General features: G+C 40.7%; 1 protein-coding gene and 1 long non-coding RNA gene across 6 annotated transcripts in view; one reads left to right on the top strand and one right to left on the bottom strand.

The window, feature by feature from the left end:
* The window catches only part of CCDC149 (coiled-coil domain containing 149), a 124,646-nt gene that overhangs the window by 1,705 nt on the left and 95,680 nt on the right, over positions 1 to 27,261 (top strand). For 3 of the 5 annotated variants that reach the window (XM_077136517.1, XM_077136518.1, XM_077136516.1), the window contains exon 1: positions 22,464 to 22,613. The exons of the other annotated variants lie outside the window; for them this stretch is intronic. The gene's annotated coding sequence lies outside the window, so the exon portion shown is untranslated. Of the gene's footprint in view, positions 1 to 22,463; positions 22,614 to 27,261 lie in introns of those variants that run through there. 5 annotated transcript variants of the gene reach the window in all.
* On the bottom strand, positions 1,776 to 8,271 carry LOC143663517 (uncharacterized). The gene is made up of 3 exons (XR_013165985.1): positions 8,057 to 8,271; positions 7,014 to 7,083; positions 1,776 to 1,956 (listed from the first exon to the last, which is right to left on the bottom strand). It is a non-coding gene; the product is annotated as an uncharacterized LOC143663517 (long non-coding RNA).

Below are 27,261 nucleotides of genomic sequence, written 5' to 3'. Positions count from 1 at the left end.
AAATCGCATGGGATGTCGCTCAAGTGGGCTTACCTCTAACTTGGCCTAACTTCATTGCATTGCAACCAACAAACTGTTTTTTACCTGACTCTTTATCACCAGTTCCTATATACTGAGCCTCGTACACAGCAGATGCCCAATAAATGCTTGCAAATGAGTGAGTGGATCCTGAAATGGATCTTTCAAGGAGTTATCCTGCCCATTCTAGCTGTATTTCTCCAAAGCAGTGCCTTCTTGCCTTCCACAACACTCATAAAATGCCTAGACTGGGGAAGGCGCACAGCTAGAGTGATGTGGGAGATGTTAAAATGAATACAACTTGCTTCCCACCTTAATAATAACTTATGGCTGTTTCTCGAGCACGTTCTCTATGCTCATTTATGTGTACAACCTCATTTATGTGTATGATGGTATAAGGCAGGAATAATCTCCTATTTTTACAGATAAGGAAACTGTGGCTCTGACAAGCTCAGGAACTACTTGGGTTGATAGCTGGTAAATGGCAGAGGCAGTATCTAAACCCTGGTCTCTAACTCCAGACCCTCGCCTGGGATCCTATGCCACACTTTGTATTTTAGCCATTTAGACAGATACATCTGCCTGTACCTTCCACTAGACAGCAGGTTCCCCAGGGGATGAGACTCCCCAACTAAGGGGTCTAAGTTTCTTAGGCTGTCACCTGCATCATCGTCATACTGGGCACCTGTGAAGTATGCAAGTTCCTGAGTTGCTCCCTAAACCTGCTGAATGAAAGTGGCTGGGGATGTAGCCCCCCAGTCTGACTTTCTACAAGCTGAGCTGTCCAGATGGTTCCCCTGCCCACTCAAGTTTGGCTGGCAGGGGTTTCTGTGTGTGTTCCCCATGTCTGGTGTGGAAGGATCGCTGGCACCCAGCCACACTGGATTCCAGGGTGTGCGTGGTCAGTAGCTACTGGTGTTACAAAGTGGTTTGGGAATGTTAGTGTATAGGGAAGAAGTCATGGGACATCTATCTGATTTGGCCAAATGGGCTGTTCAAAGGGCTCACAGCTGTTTCTGCAGAAGTCAATTTTTACCTCCCTACCTGGAACCTCCCTCCATTGCCTTTCCTGCCCAGAGCCCTGTGCTCTCTTTCAATCAGTTTGCGTCCTTGTCTTGCCTCTAGGAAGCACTTTTCATTTTAAAATGATCTTACAGAGATAAGTTTTATTTTCCTATTTTTAGTGTAACAAGCTGAAATCACAAGTCTTCTCTCAGGCCCTGAAGTCAACATGGCAATGCATGCGAAGGAAGCAAGGTCTGTGTTCGATTTGGGAAATTAAATGTCTGGGCAGGGGGTAGTCCTATTCTTCTCACCACCTCTTTCAAAATCAGGGGGAAAATCTCGAAAGGGGGCCGTGAAGACAATCAGGTACTTTTTATAGCCAAGAGAAAATTCCTGGTCATTGCTCAGCCTACCACCCCTAGGATAAACTATGCCTAATTCAATTTCACTATTTGAATTTTGATTAATTAATTAGATAGCAATCAAGCTAGTATTCACTGGGCAGGTTGTGTGCAGTGGCGGTAAAGCAAAGAAGATAATTAACCTGGGGCTTCAGCCCAAAGTAGGGTCACTGCTCTTTGGAAGAGAGAGGTTGGGTGGGAGTATGGTCCACCCCTGTGGTGATGATTAGTTTTGGGCCTTCGTAGCTAACGCAGACTTTGAAGATATTTAGAGACCTCAGGATAAGTCACATTTCGACTTTCTTTCTTAGTGTAATGATCAGAAACCCAACCCAAACTGATTAAGCTTAAAGAGAATTTATTGGCTGATATGACTGTTAGTTTCAAGATGGGGCTGGCTTTGGCACAGCTTGACTGAGTACTGAAGGTTTCTCTCCTTTGGGTTTGCTTCCTGCCTGGCTTCAGTCTCAGCATCCCATCCACTCAGGTTCAAGCCCGGAGGGTATGGGCGACACCACCTATGGCCTTTGTCCTGCAAAGAATTGGCACAAGAAGAAAACTTTTTGACACAAAGTCAGAAAGCAAGGAAGTCTCTGACTGAAGCCAGAGCCAGAGCTTATTTTCTGCTAGCTATTTATCAGGTAAAGGGGCCATTTGGAGTTAAGCTATTCTTTGAACACCAAGGGAGGTACCTGATTGCATTGAGGAGGTATCTTTAACTTTAAGAACAAAGCAGAAATTTTCCCATGAGTAGGAGGAGATGTTCCAGATAAGAAAATAACACAAAAAAGCAAAGCAGACAGATATGCAAGTGGCACAGATAAACAAAGCAGACAGATATGCAAATGGCACAACAAAGCAGACAAACATCTTTAGCTGATTTCAGCTCTCATATTGACAAACAGACAAGCAAGCAGACAAGCACAGTGGTTTTCCATTGCTTGAAGACATGCAAACATATAGCAAGCTTACAAATGCTTTAACCATATCCTCCCTATAGAAGGGGAATAGGGGGACACTTATCCAGCAAACTCTGGCAAAGCCCCAAAAACCATTCCCATTGAACCCACTTTGATCAATCTCCCACCTGGAAGAAATTGCTGGAGAGTGTAGTGATCTATTGTCTTAGGTCTGTAATTGGACATGCAGGCCTGCCAGGTCACCTCCCAAATAAAGTTTAGGGACTGTTTGCCAGAAGCGGGGAATGGACGTTGAGGGAGTCATTGCACCATGCACCATCTGTGAACTTTGGTGTTTTTTTTCATCTTCAAATAGCATAGAAAAAGAATACCTACTTAACAGGCACTATAATTGTGAGGATCAAATGAAATAATGCTTGTAAGTGCTTAGCCCTCTGCCTGGTGAGCAGTACATGTTTTGTAAATATTAGTACAGTGAGGATGAGCTGGGGCACAAACTCAGATGTGTGAGACATATAAAACTTTGTGTTTTGCTATACCCCCCTTAATTTTGATAATGAATCCCCATTGTGAGGGTGGTAGAGAAGTCATATGGTTGGAGGCACATCTTTCCCTCGTTCTGTGCTCCCTTTCCAGGGGGCTGTTGGCGTGGGTTTTGGGGTGGGGCGCATGCACTTGGTCTCGGCTCTTTTCATGGAGCAACGCTCTCATTTTAGCCTCCTATCTGGTCACTGAAGGTCACTTGTGTCCTTCCTTGTCCCCCTCTCAGGCTATCTGTGCCATGTCCACACTACTTTATGGTGAATGAAAAACACTGGCTGCCCCTTCACTGTTCTGGGCATGGTGGACTTTGCTCCCAAGCCCAAAGTGAAGCCCTGATTCACTGAGGCTGTAGGAAGCTTTGTGACATAATTGTGCAGGCTGGGTTCAGAGAATTTTAGATTCTTTTAAAAAAACTTTCCTAAGAAAGAAGTATTTACTTGTTAGTGAACAGGCCAAGCCACTGTAACAAAGATCCTCCAAAATATAGTGGATTAAATAAGATAGACTGCGAAGAAGCATGAGGGGACTTTGTGGAGCGATGGACGTATTCTGTATCTTGATTTTGGTGATGGTTACACCAAAAGGGTGAATTGTTTTTCTATGAAAATTAGACCTAATCAAAAAGAATAAAAGAAAGGAAATAGAAATGGATAGTCAAGGCAGCCATTGCGACAGAGAGCTTTACCCCTTTGCTTTCAGATTCTCTGCCTTTTCAGGTTTCCATGAACATTAACCAGGTCCTTCCATCTTAGCCTTCCCTCTTCCCGTACCCTCATTCTCCTCTCCCCACCCCAGGCTAATTAGGCCAAGCTCAGTGTTGTTTCACAGAAGCTCACTGCTATTCAAGCCCTTTCATTGCCGTGGTTCTGCCTTCCCTCAACTTTGGAGAGCTTTCCTAGTCTTTTGAGAGTTGGTGCGGGAGGGGACCACTGGGGAGATTTTTCTAGGCCCTGAGCCCCTTAAGGACCAGGCTTTCAACGCTTAAGAGCCATCACTTTGCTAACTGTGTTCTCTTCTGTCTCCCTTCGGTAGCTTCTTAAAAGGGGGGAGTGGGGTGGGGCACATGGGAGCAGTGGGGGAAGGGTTACAGGAAGTGGGGATAAAGTGACTGGATGGGGTATCAGTTAACATTGCCATTAACTATTACTGCTATGAAATGAAACAGCAGTGTGCAATAGCGAGCGATGGGAATGTAGGCAGTTGATGTGACTTGGAGAAGTGGGAAAAGACTTTTTGGAAGAAGTGGGACTTGAACTGGGTTCCTCCCAGTGAGGATGGCATGGAGGAGGCAGGTGTGAGCCCCGAGGAGACACTCTCGTTAAGGGCAGAAATGATTGGATCGGGCATAGCGGATATTGAGGATGGATAACCAGGGTGGATCAGATGGTGAAGGACTTCAAAAGCCAAGCAGAAAGATGTGCCTTAAAGGCCCCTTTGCAGCTGTTAATAGAGAGGCACTGAATACTTTTTCAGCTGGGATAAAAGTATGTGCGGTAGATTTATTTCCATTACACTCAATGATCAATGAGCCTACTGTTCACAAGGTGCTGTGCTGGGCAGTGAGGATACAAAGGCAAATTCAATAGCACGAAAAGATAAGTTAGGATGAGCTACCACCATTGGCATTCCCAGTTACTCCCATTGCACTTAAATCATACTCATTCCACATGTTTTTTTTTAACTAACTCTTGACTTATCTACCAGACCAAGGTACCTTGAACTCCTTGAGAGTAGGAGCTATATTCTGCTCATTTGTAACATGGGCACTTGGCACTGAACCTTACCCATGTGGATGCTCAGTAAATGCAGACTATTACTGCTTGGATATTTGAATGAATGAATGAAGTGACAAGGGGAAACAGCATCAGTAGGAATAGAGAAATAGGGATGCGTAGGAGCACCATTTTAAAGGAAGACCCCTGCAGGACTTCATAGCCAACAGGATTGGGAAGGTGGAATAGAATGGGTCCAAGATGACCTTGATGGGTGGCTGTGACAGGAGGTTGGGGTGTGAGCAAGTCTGGTGAGAAGAACACAAGTTCCAGTTAGAATTCCGCATTGTTCAAAGTTTTCTGGGAGTACTTGAACTCTTGCGAGGCAAGTTTAGTGCTTGCTGGGAATATTTTTGATGAGCAGCTATCTTCATAGGGGCAGGCTAATTTCAGAGTAAGTTTATTAAAATTAGTGTGTGGGGGAAAGTGAGCACAACTGCTATTTTTAACTAATGGGATTCATGTTCTCTCCTGTACATGGAAATTCGCATATGTGCTTCTAAAATTGACAATTTCTACTCTTATTATGTTAAGAAATTAATTTAGTGACTTTTGCATTGAGTAAAATACACTGGCTAAAGATTCAAAGAGGACTTTGGTTAGTCCCTGAATGAAAATGACCAGAGTGAATAGTATTATCTCACCCGCTGCTTGGTTGGCCACCACCAAAAATCAAACTGGGACTTTGGGAACCTCACAGTAGAGAATTTTGCCTAGTTGAGAGTTTTCATCTCTTTCTGGCCCATCAGGAAAGATGGCACCAGTGGCAGGAGATACCTGGCAGCACAAGCTTTGGTAGATATTTATTTTGAAGTCCTCCCATTTTCATTTCACCTCTTCTAGTCAACTCTAGTATTCATTGTACTACTCATTGTCTTACTCTATTTTATTGTAATGTACATTCTAATTCATTCAGGAAATAAGACCTTCTTCGAGCTGTCTATGCTTTATACAATTAGCCAGATAAACCAGTTTTTAAATAAAACACTTTTTACAAGGTCCTCCTGCAGAAACCTTCAGTGGCTCCCCATTACCTGGCATTTGAGGCCTTCTTCAAGCTGGCCTTGACATATCTTTTTAGCTTTATCTAGCCTTATCTATCTAATGATAGATAACAGATCAGCCAACTGGTCTGTTACAAGTTCTGTCCTCCACCTTCTGCTCACACCCTGACCTCATCCGGATGGGCCCCCCACTTCTTCCATGACCACAGCCTTTAACAGTCCTTTAAGGTGGAGTAGAAGTCCACATCCCTCAAAACTCATCCCAGACCACCCAAGCTTTGGTTCTCTTTGTTTTGTTGCCTTATGTAGCTTAGGTTCTGTATGACTCACTTAGCACTTACATGCTCCTTGAGAAAGGAAAGAGTCTTCTCTGTGTGTGGGTCTTAACTCCTATGCGGGTTAGTGAGTAGCACTGGCAGGGACTGTGTGGGCGGCAGGAGACAGGAGTTATGAAGGGATGAGAATTCATGCATGCCTCCAGAGGAGCAGTCCTGACAGAGGGCACTCAGAGCAGACTTGTCAGAGGGCGTTCCAGAGCCCACCTAATTCTAGATCACTTGTAAGCTCTCAGCTTTGATTTTTCATTAATGAAAAGAGACTCATGGATATGCCTGTCCACTAATAGCTTTATTATTGCAGACATAAAGGTGGAGACCAGTGACATCAGGGCAGATCTGTCTATGGATTAGGCAGGTTGGTTGGGGTGGGAGAAGGTGAAGGATAGTCCAGGGATGTTTAGTGGGACAGGGTGCATAGCAGGGGAAATGATCAACATTCAACATACCAGACACATCCTGAGTACCCATCATATGTCAGGCCTTAGGCCCTCAAGGAGTTTACATTCTAGTGGTGATAGAGAATGTGGATAAGCCAACTATATGATGATATATGTTGTGATAAGGACTTTGCAGACCAAGGAGAAATTAGTTGGATTGGAGGATTGAGGAAGGTTCTGGATGGAGGTGGCACCTGGGTCAGGAGGGTTGGGCAGGATTTCAGCAAATAGAGATATAAAGGAAGTGTATTCTAGGCAGAGGAAATGGAGACAGCGAAGGTACAGAGGTAGCAAAATGCAGAACTTGTTCGGGAAATCTCAGATCATCTGGTCTCTTGTTGGTGACACATAGTAGGACATCAGCTGCAGTTTGTAAATGTAGACCTCGAATACCCTGTGAGCTGTATAGAGAATGCTAGGTTCATTCTAGAGGTGACAGGTGGCATGCGGTATGAGGGTACCCTTTGAGCAGGGGAGAGGAAGATTTCTGGATGTGTTGGGAAGGTAAATATTCTGCCAGGAATGCATGTGAGAAACTGGATAGGGATGAATGTTGGGTAGACCCAGAACCCCACCTGTGCCTCTGCTCCCTTCCTTTCAATCCATTTGAGTCTGTGTTCTGCCTCTTCTTTGCTGCTTAAAATGCTGTTACCAAAAAAAAAAAAAAAAAATGCTGTTACCAAGGCCAATCCCCAAGATCAACCTCCTAACACAAAGTGCTCTGAACTGAACTCATCTTCTCTCTGCCTTCTGCCCTTCTGCCCTCTTCTTCCTCCTTCCTTTCCATCTCAATTAATGGCATCATAAGGAGTCTTCCCCGATCCTTCTTCCCAGCTTACCTCTCCCTCCCAATCTAATTGTTCATCAAAGCCCATAGATTTCTGTTTAATTAAATCCTTAAGTAAAGGTTCTGCATCACCGTTCTGCATTACCCCACCAGGGTAGGGGAAATGGTGCCCTTCCCCCTTCTAATCCTTTCCTGGTCTTGGAGGTTCTCATCTATTCTCCCCAGTATAGTTGCAATATCCTCTAGGTTTATCTTTCCCCTATACTGCTAATACATTCCAAGCAGTGAAATTATTTTTCTAGTCCTTTGCTTAAAGCTCTGGGATGGCTTTCTAGGGACTGCAGAGTGACGTTTAGCTCCCTCAGTTGGTCTTTAAGAGCTTTGTTCCCTCCTCATTTCCAGGAATCCCCTTGTATCCCTTATACTCCCCGTCTCTGATAGGAACCCTCACTATTACCAGGTCACTCCATGCTCTGAGGTATCTCTAAGCATTTTCCTATGTTCCAAGGTGGTCTGCTTATACCTTAATACCCAGCTCAAATGTCACATTCCCCCCTTAGGTTTCCTACTTGCCTTGGGCCTCAAGAGTTTGAGAAAGAGGATGGTGTATGTATTGCAGTTGGGCAGATTGTGAGGGGGGATTGTTGTCAAGGTAACAAGATGGGGTGATGGGATTTCTGAAGATGTGGGACCCTCCAGGAGGTGGGTGGTCAGCAGTGTCCAGCAGAATGCCAAGGTCATGTAGAAAGTTAGCAGATACTTAGGAGGAAAGAAGGGAGAGAGTAAATAAGGGAGAGGAAGGAAAAAGAGAAAGAAGACAAGACAGTTTACCTTGTCATTGTCATCATTCTCTTTGAAGCTGGCCTTGTCCATTTGCTGGTGTGCTCCACTTCCAGCCTGTCCCCAGACTGATGGTGGCCCTAACAGAGCTGGCAGTCATAGCCTCGTGGCCCCAGCAGGTGTCTCGTGTCCTGGCTAACTTCCTGGCTCAGGCTGTAGTGGGTTACATAAGTCATCTAACTCAGCCTCTAGGTAGCTTGGACAAATCTCCTGACTTCCCTGATCTCTTGTTTGCTCTGGACTTTATACAATGAGAATAACAATACCTGCTTTGTGTCTCAGTTATGATGATGATAAAATGAGATGGTGTATATGAAAATGTGTTTCAAGTCCTCAATGCTTTACAGATAATCATAAGGCCCAGGTGATGTTCTTATCCTGGCCTGGGTTTTGAGAAAACTCCTCCGCCGGACTTTCAAAGATGCTTCTGCCGAGGAAGGTGATGTGTCAGCTCCTGGCTGGCAACATGACTGCCATCAAACATTCACAATGATGGGGTGCAGATTGAGGTACCTGCTTGCTGTGCCATCTGCAGACTTCATGACCTAGACAATATTGGAGCAGGGATGGGACTTCCTTTTTCTGGCCAGATCCAATTTGCTTTTTAATTTGCTCCAGACCGGTGAGTGCTGCCATGGTCAATCTGTAACGTTTTCTTCTTTCCAACAGTCTCCTACTTTGCCAGACCTTCCATCGTGCTTACAGGCTAGTCAATCAATACCTGGGCTACTTCAATTTCCACAGCCTCTTCTGGGCACTGTCTGACTTTGAACCCTTCTTACTGTTGCCCAGTCCATCTCTAGTCCTGATTATTTTGCTCCTCCCTCTTCTCACCTTCCTTTGTCTCCAGAGCCATCTGCTGACCACTCGACTTTCTTCATTAGTTGGGGTTTCAATAAATCCTCGCTCTTTCTAAGATGATTTCAGCACTTAGGAAATGATATAGCATTTGCTTGAAAGAAACAAATAAAAGCCTCCCTCCTGAATTCTTTCAGGTGCTTCCACAACCGTCTTCCTACGTCCTGTGTCTCTTCCGCTTTTCCATTTCCATCCAGTGCTGCTGGATGAAGTGCCTGGAAGCAGAATTCTGATCCTGATCCTTCCTTGCTCAGAGATCTCCACAAACTCCTTTATCTTATGAGGCCTTTCTTACTTTGATCGAAACCAAATTGCTTTGCTCCAGGCAAATTGAACCACTCCTGCTTCTTTCTGAAGCCTAAGATTCCTTGCAGAGAGCCTTTGCCCAGAACTCTTTCCTTCTCTTGTAGGCTCCATCAGGACCGCCTTTCCCCCTAATTCAAAGCTCACGTTCCCATTGCAATCCCAGAGCAGCTGGGCATACCTCTGACCATGCTTCTCTTTTGCTGCCTAATATTGAGTTGGAATATGTGGCATATTGTATGCATACCTTGTCTGAAGTTACACCAGAGCAGGAATGGACTGACCCATCTTTGAATTTCCCACTGTGCTCAGTAAATCCTGCATGTATTAAGAGTGAACAAATCTGAAAAAGATAGCTGACCTCATAGTTGCATTGAAAAACTGCTGAATTAAAATAAGGACCTCCTTTTTTTTTTCTTCCTCTGAACACCATTCTCATCTGTTTCTTTCCCTAAAGACACCTCATGTCCATTTTTTATTCCACCAACCTTCCAACTTTCAAAATATAGATTGTGATCTTTTAAAGGTAGTAAGTCAAATCACCTTTTAATAAGCCAAACAAAGCACCTTTTAATAAACTCTAAAGGACTTATGAATATACTAGAAGTTAATCCCTTCCTCCTCCCCTCCCTTCTTTTCCTTCCTTCCTTCCAAACTGAAATTTTATTGCATCAGATATATTGCTTGAAAAAGCCAGATAGAAGCTGTGGCTGGGAAATCATTTGGTTATAAAAAGCTACTTACTATAATGGGGTTTGACCTGTATTATTATGTGTCTGAACATGCACTGGGCTTTTACTCTGCTCTTGACTAGAATTTAAGCCTGCTTCAAAGATTATTTGACACCTACAGTTGACTCCCAAACAAAAACAAAAAATTGTTCGGTGTCCTCTGGAAATCTTATCATGAGAAATCATAATAAAAATAATTCCTTGCATTTGTCTTCCTTCAGCTGATATGTAAGAGTATTTACTCTATCCAAAATTAGGGTGGGATGCAAAGTCCAACAGGGCATTGTCTCAAATGTTTTTGGAGCATTTTCCCTTATCTAGTCTATTGTCTTGACTGGTTAGGTCGTCTCTGCATTGTATAGATGAAGAGATAGAAATTCAGAGTGGTTGAGTCCTTGCGTATGGTCATCTGACAAGAAGTGAGTGTGTAGAGTAGATCTTTTAACTGCAAGTCAGATCTGTTTCCCACTGAACCACATGGACACTGGGAGTGTTGGTTTGAAGCAAAAGATGGCAACCCCCATGTAGAGGAAGATGCCTTCCTTCCGCCTCTCTTGCTTCTGGCTGACTTGGATCCAAACCCAGGAACTTAAGCTGCAAAAGAACATTTTTAGGATCTGGCTTCCAGATTCCTGTCCAGACTGCAGGGGAGGCTGGAAATTAAACAAAAGTGGTAGCAAAAGACCTGAAAATGTGACCCTTCCTTGAAGATCCCTTCAAGGTCAGGCACCACATCTGCTATTGTTACTGGTTGAAGGCAGGGTGTGCCGGGAGACCTACCCTGTCCAGGCAGAGGCTCCAGACGAGTGGGGGAAATTAGGAATGCCTGGCATTTCCCCCAACCTGCACTCCTGCTGCACCCCTTTACAGAGTTTTCTTAGGCAGCTGCTGGCCTACCCTTGATGGCTTGAGTCTGTGAATGGAGAAAGGTTTGGAAAGAAATGCAAGTGACTAGATGTATTATCTGGAGATGATATTACCCTTGGGTAGTGGTGGATTTTAACTTTGAATATTCGAGTAAGATACATTCACCGTTTCCCCCCACCCCTTCAAGTTTAGAAAATCCAGATACGTTTAAAAGAAAAAAGTCATCCATTACCCAGAGAAACCACAGTTTACATTTTAGTATATAGTTCTGTGGATATTTCCCATGCCTTGTAAAAAGGCATTTTATATTGTATACTGATTTATTTTTTCATTTGTTTTGGCTAAGATACAGGGAATACATACATTTGAAATGTAATGCTTGAGGCCAGCCAGATCAAGGTAGAGAACATTCCCAGACATCTCTGTTTGCTCTTTTCCAGTCAACACCCTTTTCCTGCCCCCACTATTATGACTTCTTCACTAAATCCTGTTTCTATAACTTGTTCTCTTTCCTCCTCCACAATCAGTAGTGAATAGCTTCCACGTCTAACGCATCATCCTCCGGATCATCAGCATCAAAGTGGTCAGAATAGCAACATAAGACTCCACGGTATTGACAAGCCATTCATTTGTTGGACTTTGAGCCTATGTCTTAGAAATACTTAGGATATCGTTTCCCATGATCAGGAAACTCAGATGTCGGGCATCAGGGATTCTGTTTAGCTATAAAATAGGCTGCAGGGTCAGTGACCTTGAGTTTTTCCTGTGGTTTGTTTGATCTTTTTAAAATATTAACTATTTTTTTATTAGAAAACTTGTAAGTTTAAGAGAGAGATTATGCAGAAAATACAGTTCCCATATACTCCCTGTGAACACAAAGTTTTCTCTATTATTAACACTTTACATTGTTGCAGTACCTTTGTTACAATTGATGAAACAGTATTAAAATTATGCTATTAATTAAAGTCCACAGTTTACATTAGGATTTGCTGTGTTGTATAGTCCCTATGGGTTTTAAAGAATTTTTATTCTAGTAATTTTTATTCTAGTGTTGTTAATTATATTCACAATGTTGTGCCACCATCGCCACCATCCATTACCAAAATATTTCCATCACCCCAAACAGAGACTTCATACAAGCATTAACTCTCCATATTCTGCCCTCACCCTAGCCTCTGTTATCCTGTATTCTAGTTTCTGACTGTGAATTTGCTTATTATACAAATTATTTTGTGTCAGTGGCATCCATACAATATTTGTCCTTTTGTCTGGCTTATTTTACTCAACAAGATATCTTAAGGGTTCTGTTTTACTTTGCTAGGCTACTGAAAGCTAGTACTATAACATGAGTTGGCTTTTTTTTTTTTTTTACATGGGCAGGCACCGGGAATCAAACCTGGGTCTGCAGCATGGCAGGCGAGAACTCTGCCGCTACGCCACCATTTCCTCGTACATGAGTTGGCTTTTTTTTTTTTTTTTTTTATTAACGGAAAGAAAAAAAAGAAATTAACACAACATTTAGAAATCATACCATTCTACATATGTACTCAGTAATTCTTAACATCATCACATAGATGCATGATCATTGTTTCTTAGTACATTTGCATCAGTTTAGAGGAACTAGCAACACAACAGAAAAAGATATAAAATGTTAATATAAAGAAAAGAAATAAAAGTAGTAGTAGTAGTAAAAAACAACAACAACAAACAAACCAACAAGCAAACAAAAACAAAAAAAAACCCTATAGCTCAGATGCAGCTTCATTCAGTATTTTAACATGATTACTTTACAATTAGGTATTATTGTGCTGTCCATTTTTGAGTTTTTGTATCTAGTCCTGTTGCACAATCTGTATCCCTTCAGCTTCAATTACCCATTGTCTTACCCTGTTTCTAACTCCTGCTGAACTCTGTTACCAATGACATATTTCAAGTTTATTCTCAAATGTCCGTTCACAACAGTGGGACCATACAATATTTGTCCTTTAGTTTTTGGCTGGATTCACTCAGCATAATATTCTCTAGGTCCATCCATGTTATTACATGGTTCACAAGTTTATCTTGTCTTAAAGCTGCATAATATTCCATCGTATGTATATACCACAGTTTGTTTAGCCACTCTTCTGTTGATGGAGATTTTGGCTGTTTCCATCTCTTTGCAATTGTAAATAACGCTGCTATAAACATTGGTGTGCAAATGTCCGTTTGTGTCTTTGCCCTTAAGTCCTTTGAGTAGATACCTAGCAATGGTATTGCTGGGTCGTATGGCAATTCTATATTCAGCTTTTTGAGGAACCGCCAAACTGCCTTCCACAGTGGTTGCACCCTTTGACATTCCCACCAACAGTGAATAAGTGTGCCTCTTTCTCCGCATCCTCTCCAGCACTTGTCGTTTTCTGTTTTGTTGATAATGGCCATTCTGGTGGGTGTGAGATGATATCTCATTGTGGTTTTGATTTGCATTTCTCTAATGGCCAGGGACATTGAGCATCTCTTCATGTGCCTCTTGGCCATCCGTATTTCTTCTTCTGGTAGGTGTCTGTTTAAGTCTTTTTCCCATTTTGTAATTGGGTTGGCTGTCTTTTTGTTGATGAGTTGGCTTTTAACAACGAAATTTATTAGCTTATGAGCTTTTGATTTTGAGGCCATGAAAATGTCTAAATCAAGGCATCATCATGGCAATATTTTCGACCCAAAGTCTGACTGCTGGCAATCCTTGGATCCTCTGCCACTTGGCAGTGCACATGGCAGCTTCTGCTGGTCTCTCTCTCCTCTTCCGGGTTCTGTTGCCTCTGTGGTTTTCTCTCTCTCTTCTGAAATTCATTCTCTTATAAAGGTCTCCGGTAAAAGGATTAAGAGCCATCTTGGGCCACATCTTAACTGGGCTTTTATAATTTTGATTGTTATAATTTAGGCCTTTGAACCATTTTGACCTAGGTTTTGTATATGGTATGAAGAAGGGGTCTATCTTCATTGTTTTGACATGGATATCCAGTTTTTCCAGCACTATTTGTAGGAAGGTTCTTTCCCCATCGACTGGATGTCAAAACTCAGTTGGTCATAGTTATGAGGGTTTATTTCTGAACTCTCAATTCAATTCCATTGGTCTGTTTGTTGGTCCTGTGCCAATACTGTTCTGTTTTGATTCGTGTAGCTTTGTAATAAATTTTAAAATCAGGATGTATGAGTCGTTCAACATTATTCTTTTTCAAGATGGTTTTGGCTATTTGGGGCCCTTATCCTCCCATATGAATTTAATGATTGACCTTTTCATTTCTTCAAAGAAGACTTTTGGAATATTGATTGATATTGTGTTGAATCTGTGAATTACTTTGGATAGAATTTGCATCTTAATATTTAGTCTTCTAGTCATGAACGCAGAATTTCCTTCCATTTCTTTAGGTCTTCTTTGATTTATTTTAGCAATGTTTAGTTTTTCATGTACAAATCCTTTACATCCTTGGTTAAATTTTTTCCTAACTATTTGATTCTTTTGGTTGCTATTGTAAATGGATTTTTCCCTTGATTTCCTCTTCAGATTGTTCATTACTAGTGTATGGAAACATTACTGATTTTTGCACCACTTTGCTAAATTTGTTATTAGCTTTAGTAGCTTTGCTGTGGATTTTTCAAGATTTTCTGTATATAAGATCATGCCATCTACAGAGGAAAGTTTTACCTTTTCCTTTCAAATATGTGTACCTTTTGTTTCTTTTTATTGCCTAATTGCTCATTTTAGTACAATGCTGAGTAACAACCATAAAGGTAGGCATCCTTACCTTGTTCCTGATGGTATCTTGTTCCTGATAATGGACGCTTGTTTCTGAAGCTTTCAGTTTTTCACCATTGAATATAATGTGGGCAGTGGGTGTTTAACATATACCCTTTATCATGTTGAAGGACTTTCCTCCTATTCCTAGTTTTCCAAGTGTTTTTATCAAGAAGGGGGTTGAGTATTTTGTCAAATGCCTTTTCTGCATCAGTCGAGATGATTGATCATGTAGTTTTTTGCTTTCATTCTATTAATATGGTTTATTATATGAATTCATTTTCTTTTATTGAACCACTTTTCATACTTCATCATGGTGTATGATTTTTTTAATATGCCATTGGATTCAGTTTGTTATTATCTTATTGAGGATTTTTGCATTTATATTCATAATGGATATTGTTCTGTAATTTTCTTTTCTTGTGTTATCTTTATCTAGCTTTAGTATGAAGGTAATGTTAGCATTATTATTATCAGTTGAGGAGAATTTCTCCTTCTACAGTTTTTAGAAGAGCTTGAGCAAGATTGGTACTCTTGGAATGTTTGGTAAATTATCCAATAATTCCATCTGGTCCTGGGCTTTTCTTTATTGGGAGATTTTTGATGACTGATTGTGGTGATTTGAAGCTATAAGTACCCCAGAAAATCATATTCTTAAACTTAATCCATTGTCAGTAGGATCTTTTGATGAGGTGCATCAGATAAGGTGTGTCCCACCTCAATCAGGATGGGTCTTAATCCTATTACTGGAGTCTTTTATAAGTGGAATGAAATTCAGACAGAAAGAGAGAGAGAGAGAGAAAGCCACAGGGGGAGCAGCCAGAAGTTGAACATCAGTGGAACCCAGAAGAGGCCAGGAGATGCCACCAGGGGCCTTGCCATATGATAAACTAGACCATGGATCATTAGCAGATAGTTTGAAAGGAGAAAATATTGCCTTGATGATGTTTGATTTGGATGTTCTCTTAGCTTCAAAATCATGAGCAAATAAATTTCCATTGTGTAAGCTGAATCATTTCATGGGATTTGCTTGATCAGTCCAGGAAACTAAAATACTGATTCAATCTCTCTACTTTTTATTCATCCATTAAGATCTTCTATTTCTTCTTGAGTCATTGTAGGTAGTGTGTATGTTTCTAGGAATTTATCCATTTCATCTAAGTTATCTAATTTGTTGATGTATAGTTCATAGTATCCTCTTTTCTAAAAATGTTTTTTTATTGTGAAATATAACATATATGCAAAAAAAAAAAAGGCAACAACTTTCAAAGTACATTTTAGCAAGTAATTACAGAACAGATTTCAAAGTTTGGTATGGGTACCATTCCACATTTGCAAGTTTTTCCTTCTAGCTGCTCCAAAGCACTGTAAGCTAAAAGAAATATCATTGGAGTGATTTAGCAGTTATACTCGTTTTTTAAATTCCATCTTCTCTGTTATAACTCCTCTTCATTCTTTTATCCTATTCTCAACTATAGGGATCTTTGGGCTATACCCACTATAACCTTTTCGTGTTGAAAAAGGGTGTCAACAATATAGGATAGGGGATGGAATTAGGTTGATATTCTTAGAGAAGCTGGCCCCTCTGCGTTTCAGGACTTATCTTACCTAGGAACCATCTGAAAGTGATACATTTCAGGAAAGTAAACTTAGGACATGAAACTTTTGTAGAGTCTCAGTTAGAGCCCTAGGTGTGCTTTGTGGTTAACAGGAATGATGGTAGTTGGGGTTTAGCAAACCATGGCAATTAGCAATATCTAGCTGAAGCTTGCGTGAGAATGGCCTCCAGAGTAGCCTCTCCATGCCATTTGAATTCTGTTAGCCACCAGTACCTTACTGGTTACATTTCTTTTCCCCTTTCTATTCTGGAAGGTATTGTCAATCCCATGGTGCTAGGGTCAGGCTCAACCTTGGGAGTCATGTCCCTCGTTGTCAGGGAGACTTAACAAATTGATTTAACAATCTGCAGTTCTTAGGCCATGAAAATGTCTGACTCAAGGCATCAACAGGAGAATACCTTGACTTTGAAAACAGGCTGCTGTCTTCTGAGACACCTCTGTGACATGGGAACCTTCACTCTGAGGTTTCATTGCTTTCAGCTTCTGCTTCCAGTGCCCTCCTCTCGGCACTTCTCTGGGTCCTCTCTTAGCTCCTCTGGGGGTTTTCTCTGTGAGCGTCTTTTAATTCCATTTCTTAGCTTATGTGTGGCTTTTATCCTCTTACAAAGGACACCAATAACAGGACCAAGACCCTACACTGGGGCTCTCCACAACTGAACCAGACCAAAAGGTCTGACCCGTTATAGGTGTGCACCCACAGGAATGGATTAGAAGAGCACGATCCTTTGGGTATATACAGTCTCCAAACCACCACATTAATCTTTTTGAGAAACTAATTTCTGGTTTCATTGATTCTCTTTATTTTTTAAAATTCTCTGTTTCATTTATCTCTAGTCTCGTTTTTATTTTCTTCCATCTTTTTCTAGATCCTACAGTTGTGAGGTTTGGTTTCTAATTTGAGATCTTACTTCTTTTTTACCATAAGCATGTAGAGCTGTAAATTTCCATCTCTGCATTATCTTTGCTGCATCCTATATGTTTTGTTGTGTTGTGTTTTGTTTGTATTTGTCTCAAGGTATTTCCTAATTTCCTTTGCGATTTCTTCTTTGCGACATTGGCTGCTTAAGAGTATTTTGTTTGATTTCTACATATTTGTGATTTTCCAGCTCTCCCTCTGTAATTGATTTCTAACTTCATTCCACTGTAGTCAGAGAAGATACATTGTATAATTTCAATATTTTGAAATTTTTTGAGATTTGTTTGCAACCTAACATATGGTCTATCCTGGAGTATAACTCATGTGTGCTAGAGAAGAATGTGTATTCTCTGCTCTTGGGTGAAACGTTCTATATATCTGTTATGTATAATTACTTTTATAGTCTTGTTCATCTTCTTTTTCCTTATTGATCTTCTGTTTAGATATTCTATCCATTTTTGAAAATGGTATATTGAAGTCTCCTACTGTTAATATAGAAACTTTTATTTCTCCCTTCAAATCTGTCAATATTTGTTTCATATATTTTGAGACTCTTAGATGCATATGCATTTATAATTATGCCTTTTTTTAATTGATCATTTTGTTAGTATATGGTGACCTCCATTATCCCTTGTAATGTTTTTTGACTTAAAGTCTGTTTTATATGATATTAGTTATAGTTAGACCCAGTTCTCTTTGTTTTCTTTTTTTCCATCTTTCCACTTTCAATCTACTTGCATTTTTTAATTAAAGGGAGTCTCTTATAAACTACATATATTAGGGTCATGCTTTTTAATCCGTTCTGCCAATCTCTGCTTTTAACTGGAGAGTTTAATCCATTTACATTTAAAATAATTGCCAATAATGCAGGTCTTTCTTCTGCTATTTTACTATTTTCTCTTTGTGAGTCTAATACCTTTTATTGCCCCTCAATTCTTCTGTTAATGCCTACTTCCACATTTATTTTTTTGGGGTAGTGTACCATCTGAGTCCCTTCTTATTTCCTTCTGTACATATTTTTTTCAGATATTTTCTTTGTGGTTAGCATGAGTCTTAAATTTAACAAGTCAAATCTATAATGGTCATTTAATTTCATGCCAACTTGATTTTAATAACACACACAACACTGTGCCTACAGCACCCCATCCCCCCATATTTTTATGTTTGTTACAAATTGTATCTTTATAAACTAGCACCATAGATTGATGATTACATTCTATGCATTTGCATTTTAGAACTTGTAAGAAGTAAAAGGTGGAGTTGCATATCAATAAAATACAATAAAATAGTACTGGCTTTTATAATTAACCCATATGGTTATCTTTACTAGAGAACTTTATTTATTTATTTTTTATGTCAGTTTGTTTCTCTGGCTAGTACCTTTCCTTTCAGTCTGAAGGAATCTCTTCAGCAATGCTTGTAAGGCAGGTATAGTGGTGACAACTTCCGTCACCATTTATCTAGTAATGTTTTACTCTCTCTCATTTTTGAAAGACATTCTCACTGGATATAAAATTCTTGGTTGGCAATTGCTTTCTTTCAACATTTAAAATATTTCATATGTTCTTGCCTCCATGATTTCTGATGAGAAACTGACATTTAATCTTATTGGGACTGTGTTGTACATAACACATTGCTTCTTTTGCAGCTTTCAGAACTTTCTCCTTATTGGTATTGAATACCAATCTCCTTGGTATTCAATAATTTGACTACTCTGTGTCTGGACATTGATCTCTTTGAGTTTATCCTGTTTGGGGTTCATTGAACTTCTTGAATGTGCATGTTCATGTCTTTTGTTAAATTTGTGAAGTTTTTGCTGTTAGTTCTCTGAATATTCCTTCTGTTGGTTTTTCTCTCTCTCTCTTCTCCTTATGGTACTGTCATAATTTGTGTATTGGTACACTTTATGGTGTCCCACAGGTCTTAGGCTATGTTTACTTTTTCAAATTCTTTTTCTTTCTGCTCCTCAGCCTGAATCATTTCAATTGGCTTGTCTTCGAATTCACTGATTCTTTCCCTGCTAGCTCCAATTTGCTGTTAGAACCCTGTGCCAGTTTGAATCTGTTGTGTACATCAGAAAAGCCAAGTTCTTTAATCCTCATGAAAATGTGACCCACCCAGTTGTGGGTGGTTTCTTTTGATTAGATGGTTTCCATGGAGATGTGTCTCCACTCATTCAGGTTGGAGTTGCTTACAGGAGCCCTTTAAGAGGGAACCATTTTGGGAAAAGCTTTAGAGCCAATAGAGCCCACACAATCAGAGACCTTTGGAGGAAAAGGAAAACGCCCCCGAAGAAGCCTTATGAAATGAGAAGAGAAAGCTAGCAGATGTCGCCACATGCCTTTCCAGCTGACAGAGGTGTTCTGAACCCATCGGCCTTTCTTGAATCAAGGTATCTTTCCCTGAATACCTTATTTGGACATTTTCATGGCCTTAGAACTGTAAACTTGCAGGTTAATGAATTCTCTTTTTAAAAGCCATTCTGTTTCTGGTATATTGCATTCTGGCAGCATTAGCAAACTAATATAAACCCTCTAGCAAATTTTCATTCTACTTATTGTGGTCTTTAACGCCAGTATTTCTGTTTGGTTCCTTTTTAAAATTTCTCTTTATTGAGATTTCCATATTGTTCGTTCATCATGCTCCCGATATCTTTAGTTCTTTCTCTGCATTTTCCTTTATCTCTTTGAGCATACTGAAGATCATTTTTTAAAAGTCTTCGTCCAGTATGCCCCAAATCTTCTTCATTGAATGTTTCTCAATTTTTATCACAAGGAGAGTAGCTTGGCCACAGTTGGCAAAGGAAATAAAACACCTTTCACAGTCTTTGCTAATTGACTCTGTATTGACTGGTGCTCTTTTTTAGAGTTTAGCTCTTCTATCAAGAAGATCAACCCAAGGTGGAGAGTGAGGTGCAACATCCTCTCTGTCTCTGAGCTGTACCTTATCCTGGGCTTGTGCTTGCTCATGGCCTTAGGAATTTCCTTGTTTACAGGAATTTGAGTGTCTTTTTTACTCCCTATAAAATAGACTTTTCCTCCATCCTGAGTGCTCTATTATGTATCTTAAAACTAGTAATCCTTTGCCCCAGGCCTCCTTGACTTAATTGTTTCTTTTACTGCTTTAGCTGTCTACAAGTTGCTTCTCCCTGAAGAGCAAGTTCCTGGAAGGGCAAGCCAAAGATGAGTCTCCTGGCTCAATCTTTTAAGCTCCTACCTGATAGATTAGCAGTGACATGTAGACATCCCATATGCACATAGGGGCAACTTTGCTCCCTCCAGAACACAGCCAGGGCCCTCAATGGGAGCACAGGATGGCTCCGTGCCACATGGGAGGGTGGTCAATAGGGGTACACGAGCTTCTACAGTTTTTTTTTTTTTGGTATGCTGTATGGCTGGGTCACATTTCATTGTATTTCCTTGTGAGTATCCCATTATTGCAGCACCATTTGTTCAATTTTGTTGTTGTTGTTTGCTTTTGGCGGGGGCTGGGAGAGGAAGTGCATGGACTGGGAATCAAACCCGGGTCTCCTGCATGGTAGGCAAGAGTTCAACCTCTGAACTACCCTTGCACCCCCACTTCTACCATCTTTAAAGCTGTGTTTTCTTGATTCAGCACTCGCCTAGTTATTGCAACCCTTTTACTATTTTCCAGCCTTTTGAGGAAGATGGTACTGTCAGATTTTTCTTGTTGTTCAAAGATTCTGTGGGGGAATGACACCCTGGAGTGCCTTATGATAACCATCGTGGTCGACCAGACACTTCTGTGGTTTCTTGAAAGGCCTGCTTGTGTCTTCCCTGGCTCACTTAGTTTGTTTGAAGACGTGTGTTATGCTGAACATTGTAATAACCACTCCCATGTGTGTTTGAAAGGGTGTTTCACATCCTAGCATGGAGCATAAAGGTGTTTACACAAGAATGCATTCGAGGGTGTTAGTTTATCCCATTCCTCTTCAACTTCCTAAAAACCTATTTTAAAAAGTGGAGAGAAATACATTGGACAACTTAAACACCTGGTTTTAGAGAGAGGTTCTTTTAAGGTGATACTGGGGAGCAAGAAGAATAAAATAGCTCTTTTGGTTACTGGAATTATTTTTGAGGACACTAATAAGAAGGAGAAAAACTCAACAGTCTCCTGGAAATACTTTCCTACCCAGTTATGCTCAGTTAAGTTTTTTTTTTTTTTTTAATCAGTTAGGTTTTGAAAATACAGGCCTTATTGGGCACCTTCCTCTCTTCATCCTCTCTTGCTTTAGCTTTTGATTATTTTACTACTACTATTACTGTTCTGATTGCTACTACTACTCTTGTTATCATCATTATTAATATTGGAATAAAGTTATATTAAATTTGCATTCATTGAACACTTGCTGTGTATCAGCCACAGCATGAAGTCTGTTTCATATATGATTCATTTCGGCCACACATTTGAGGGAAAAAAGGGACATTTGATGAAGCAGCTCTTGTGTGTCAACACCAAGTGCTGGGTGTTTTACATATGTGATTTCATTTATTCCTCATGACAGCTGGGAAGCATCTGGAGTTACCATCATTTTACAGCTGTGGTCAGTACAACAAAGAGATGATGATAAATACTACATATGTCGGAATATGGTAGTAATACAGGAGCTGGCATTTGAACCCTGGTTTTTTCTCATTCTAAAGCCCATGTTTTTCCTGCTCTACCACTTAGCTTCACCAACGAAACAAATGAATGAATGAACAAGCAAATAAGTAATTAAAGTAAGCCAACCAACCTGGTACACTGGAGTACTCAGTTTTAGGAAGTATGGATTTTGTATTATGGAGCCCAGAAGCTAAATCTTCTTCCATTTAAAACCCTGTGAAAGCCTTGATATAGGAATTTTGTGTCTTGGATATTCAAAGTCAACTGGAGGTGGCAACATAGGGATCTATTTCAAGTTCAATTATGAATCCTACAACATAGGGTGCTAAATTTCCACAATATCAGTTGTTGTGGCACATCGGTGTATTCCTTAGGATTAGTTTTAACCAAATACCAACAATAATAGTAGTTTATATAAGATAGAATGATATTTCCCTCTCACGTACAGAACATTTGGAGATAGATTAGGGCTGGAGGGCTGGCTCAGAATTTATCAGGACCCCAGTGCTTTCTGTGTTTCTGGCCCACCATTTCAAGAGTGAGACTGTTCTCTTTTTAAACCAGTGTGTTGCAGGAAGGAGGAAGACCTGAAGACTGTGCCGCTCCCTTTAGGAAACTTCTTAGAAGCCCCCTGTGACGTGTTTGCTTACAGCTTATTGGCCGGTGCTCTGTGTGTAATAGAGGATCATTGTAATGCTTACCTCATAGGACCCCATTGTGAGGCTCCAGTGAGCTGATGTGTTTGTGTAAAGGGCTCAGAACTGGCAGGGCACACAGTAGGTGGAAGAGGAATATCTGCCACCATTGTTCCGACTGATGCTTCCATGATTGCACCTGGGATCTGGGCCTATCACGCTTGGTAAGTCTTTTCCAAGACTATGTTTCGCTTACTTTAGTCTTTTTACTCTTGTACTCACTGCAGACAGCAACTCATTTAATTAATAATCATTAAAGATGATGATTACGGCTGATGACGATGATGATGATGATGAAGATAACCACTCTGTAAATGTCATCTACATGCCAAGTATTGGGCTGAATGCATCATTTTCATTATGTTTAATCCTCCCACCAACCCCATGGAGAAGATACTATCATGGCCCACTTTATAGATGAAGGGCTTAGGCTCAGCAAGAAGTGGATCGACTTGCTGAAGATCATTTGGCTAAAAGTGGTGAGGCAGGGATCAGTATCCAGGCAACTCTGACCCCCAAGTCCAGGGTCTTCATAGCCTTTTAGGCCTCTCTGCCTCTGAAATTTCATCTCCTTTTAAAATGATCAGTCTGGTCATATGTTTAGCAATCTGTCTAGATGTTAATTCTATGGTGATCCTGATTATCATTGAATTTTCTTTACTGAAAGAGAAATGTCCAAGCTTTATATTACCTGTATCAGTGATGTCTGAATGCACTTCTCCAAAGGAAATTTTGTCCCAATATCAGATGGCTGTAAACCCCAAAGCGTAAACTGGAACAACCCATTTTATTATCATTTAAATACTCTCCTGAGTAATGGGACAAAGGTGGTGATTGTGGTGGATACACTGACCATCAAGGAAAGCAAGTTAAATTATGCTCAATATTGGTTTGCAGTTCATTGGTGATTTTGTAGCCAGTGAGGAATTTTCCATCTTCCCTGAAAGCCATAATTAACTCGGGGCACCCTTGGGAGCCTTCAGCTAAGATAATCACCCATTCGCACAGTTAACCAGTCAGAGAAACAGAGCTGGACAGAGTCCCTGCCTTAAGAAGTAGTTACAATTTCGTTTGTCCTCTGAAAACTGGGGATTTGACTTACCAGGATTGCACGCTCACCCATATCCCAGAATGAATCTCCACATAACTTTTTGCAGCAGGGCTGAGTTCTGACAATCTGAGGAATTCACTAATCAGTCATGCCTGGAGTTGATGGAGAGGAACTAAGAACAGTGAAGATGAAGTGCTGAAGCAAATTAACGGTGCTCTCAGGAAAAAAATGAGCAAGTGTAGAGGGAGGGAGAAAACAACCCCAGCCCCAGGCTTCAGCTGGGGAAACCTTCATCTTATATGTGTAAAGCAGGGTCCAAGTGGTCCTTTAGCGATGACGCTGCTGTTCTCATCCAGAGAATGATCACAATTGGTTGTAATCTTGGCAGATGGCAGTGAGGGCTCTATTTACTTGGATAATTAAAAGAGTGATAGATTTGTATGGCTGATTTCAAGATCTCTAGTCTGCAGATGCCTGCCTTTGGGGGCAGGCTGGGATGGAGCACCTCCTTGCTTTAGAGTATCTGCACCTGATTCAAGTACGGCAGAGATGGGAGCCAGGGAATAGTGTCACAGGTGCTCCATCTCAAGTTGAATCTCCATCTTGAGCACTCTGGCCTTCTTATGAGACTGTTCATCCCAGGATGGAGACAGTGATTTTTTTGGAAAGGCAAGTTCTGCTGGCAAACTTAGGTATGGAGATTGTTTTCTTTCGTTGAATGGGGTAGACACAATTCTTTTGATTACCGTGATAATGAATAAGATCGGAGACTTTAGAATTTGAGTACTTTTTATTTACCTGCTTTGGTCTTCTAGAACCCTTACCGTACTCCTTTGAAGGAGATGAGGTACTTTGGCAGAAAGAGCATGAGATGGTCCTGGGAAAACCAAATCCCACCTTTTCCACCTACAAGCTGCATGATCTTGGGTGAAATTCTTTACCACTTGGAATCTCGGTTTCCTCATCTGTTTAAAGGGAGTAGTGACATCTATCCTTTGGAGCTGCGATGAGGTTTTAATGACTTGTATATGTGAAATGCTGAGTCATCCTTGGGGACCCAGTAGGCTCTGAAGTGATAGTGGTTATTCCTATCATCATTTATAGAAGTGGAAACCAAAGCACAGAGTGGGTACATGGCTTCTCGTAGTATCAGCGGTAGATGATGGCAGTGAAGCCCACATCCTTTCATTCTAAATCTCTAAACAATAATGCCTATGTCTGTATCTCCCAAATTTTCTTTTATTAGAGGATGGTCCAGGAAGCAATTCTGGTTTTAAAAATGCAGAACTCTCAATACCTCATTGGCAAAATGGAAACACTGCTACAGGTTCCCTGTGCTACGTGGGGTATGGGGACAGGTCTGAGAAGTTAGGAGCCTATGGATTCGCAAGGGGGCTGTGTGGTTCATCAGTGGCAGGGATTTTTATGATATCTTTTTGAGACAAAGGGAAGATGAGCCACAGCAGTTTTACAGCTCTTAAAGTTGGTCTGATCAAAATGGTCTACATGCTTTGCTGGCTTTTTATTGCTACCAGAAAAGCCCTCTGCAGCTGGATTGAATTGTAACCGTATAATATGATAATTGTAACCAGGTAGTTGATGGTTTCATTTCACATGGGGCTGCTCTGTGTCTATAATGTGGAGCCACAGTATGTGAGGCTAGTGACATAGGCTGCCACTGGCTCCTGGAAACCTAAAGGAAAAAGGAAGGACCTCAGATGCCTGGATAATTTTAGTGCCCCATCTCGAACACATGATCTCTGAAACAAAACAGAATCTGTTACCCCACCATCAGTATCTGGCCCTGCGGCAAGGTCGGATTGGCCTAACACTGGGGAGAGAGCAAATTCACTCTGGGCAAGAAGTGGGTTTTTAGGTGCATGGTCTGGGAATCTAACCCAGGTCTCTGGCATGGAAGGCAAGCATTCTACTACTGAACCACCCATGCACCTGGCAAACAGTGGTTTTAAGGAATAAGTGCTATTTTCAGCAAAGAATCTAGGGCTCCTGGCCCATGAGTGTTCAACTAGAAGGAAAGCCAGCCTCTCTCATCTTTTTAGGCCTAAAAAGAGCAGTATAGGAGAATATAGACACTGAGAAGATGGGGAGAGGGAGGAAAGGAGAACTACCAGAAGTAAAAGGATTGAGATAGATATTCAGCTAGACCTTCATTATTCCAAACTTCAGTTAACCAAGACTGTCAGTGAATTTCACATACCCCCCAGCTATTATAGTTCACATTATAAACTCTTCCAATTACCTGAAATCTCACTTAACTTAAATTTCATCACATTTCCTGGGGCATTCAAATAATCAAAGTTTGCCTGTCTAAAGTAATACTGGAGAGGGGGATATGCAATGGTGAGTCTGAGAAAGATGATCATAAAAAAAAAAAGTCATCTTAGAGAATGGCATTAGAATCATTAAGCTACCAACTGGAAATTGCTGAAATGTTATCTAAAACTCACAGAAGTGAACAGAGATTTTAAAAAGGGCTGTGAAAAAGTGCTCAGGGGGTTGTCCAGTTGGAGAACGGGGTGTGGACATGGGCAGGGAAGGCTGGACTGAAGGCATGTAGGGAGTTGACTCGCATGGCTGGGAGTGCTGCAGGCTAGAGGATTTCAGTGAAATGAACATCAGTGTGTGGTTCTTTCTGCAGAACGTTTTATTCTGTAGATGCCCAGAACTCAGGTCGGGAGAGGTTAAATATATGTGTATATCCAATTGACAGTCTTGTATGCCTGTCTAGAGTTGGCAAATCTGCAGGACTTTTAAGAGTGAAGGTGCTGACCAGTATATGACTGTGTAATGGTTGAGAAGTGGTTTTTTTTTTTTTTCACTTTTTATTGCAATAGCTAAAAAATTCCCATTTTCACCACTTTCAAGAATATAATTTGATAGTATTAATTGTACCCATTAAGCAATAACTCTTTCTTCCCACCCCAGTCCTCTGGCCATCTATAAACTACTGTCTGGCTCTGTGAAATGTGCATCTTCTAGGGGTTTCATATAAGTGAGGTCAAACAATATTTGTCCTTTTGTGTCTGGCTTATTTCACTCAGTATGATGGCTTCAAGGCTCATCCATGTGACTGCATGCATCAGAACTTTGTCTTTTTACAGCTGAGTAATATTCCATTGAATGTTTTGTTTATCCATTCACCTGCTGTTGGACACTTGGGTTGCTTCCATCTTTTGGCTATTATGAATAATGCGGCTGCATATGTTGGTAGATAAATATGTTTGAGTCCCTGTTTTCAGTTCTTTTGGGTATATACCAAGAAGTGGGATTGCCAGGTCATATATATCTATTTCCAACTTTCTGAGAAGCAAAAAAGCTGATTTCCTCAGGGCTGCACCATTTTACAATGCCACCAGCAGTTCTAAGGGTCCCTATTTCTCCATATCCTCACCAACACTTATAATTTTCTGTTTTTTTTTTTTTTTAATTAGTAGTCATCCTGGTGAGAATGAATGGTATCTCATTATGTTCTTGATTTACATTTCCCTGGTAACCAGTGATGTTGAGCATCTTTTCGTGTGGTTATTGGCCATTTATGTGTTTTCTTTGGAGAAATGCCTGTCAAAGTCCTTTGCCCATTTTTAAATTGGGTTATTTGTCCTTTTGTTGTTGAATTGTAGTCATTTTTTATATATTCTGGATATTAAACCCTTATCACACATATGGAAAGTGCTCATTTTAAGAAGGTAAAAATGAGGCAAAAACACTGAGTGCTATTTTGATAGTTCTGTAGGAGTTCT

The sequence above is a fragment of the Tamandua tetradactyla genome, chromosome 19, assembly GCF_023851605.1.
Source record: "Tamandua tetradactyla isolate mTamTet1 chromosome 19, mTamTet1.pri, whole genome shotgun sequence".
In the NCBI taxonomy this organism is placed as follows: Eukaryota; Metazoa; Chordata; class Mammalia; order Pilosa; family Myrmecophagidae; genus Tamandua; species Tamandua tetradactyla.
This window is presented reverse-complemented; position numbering and strand designations above follow the sequence as displayed.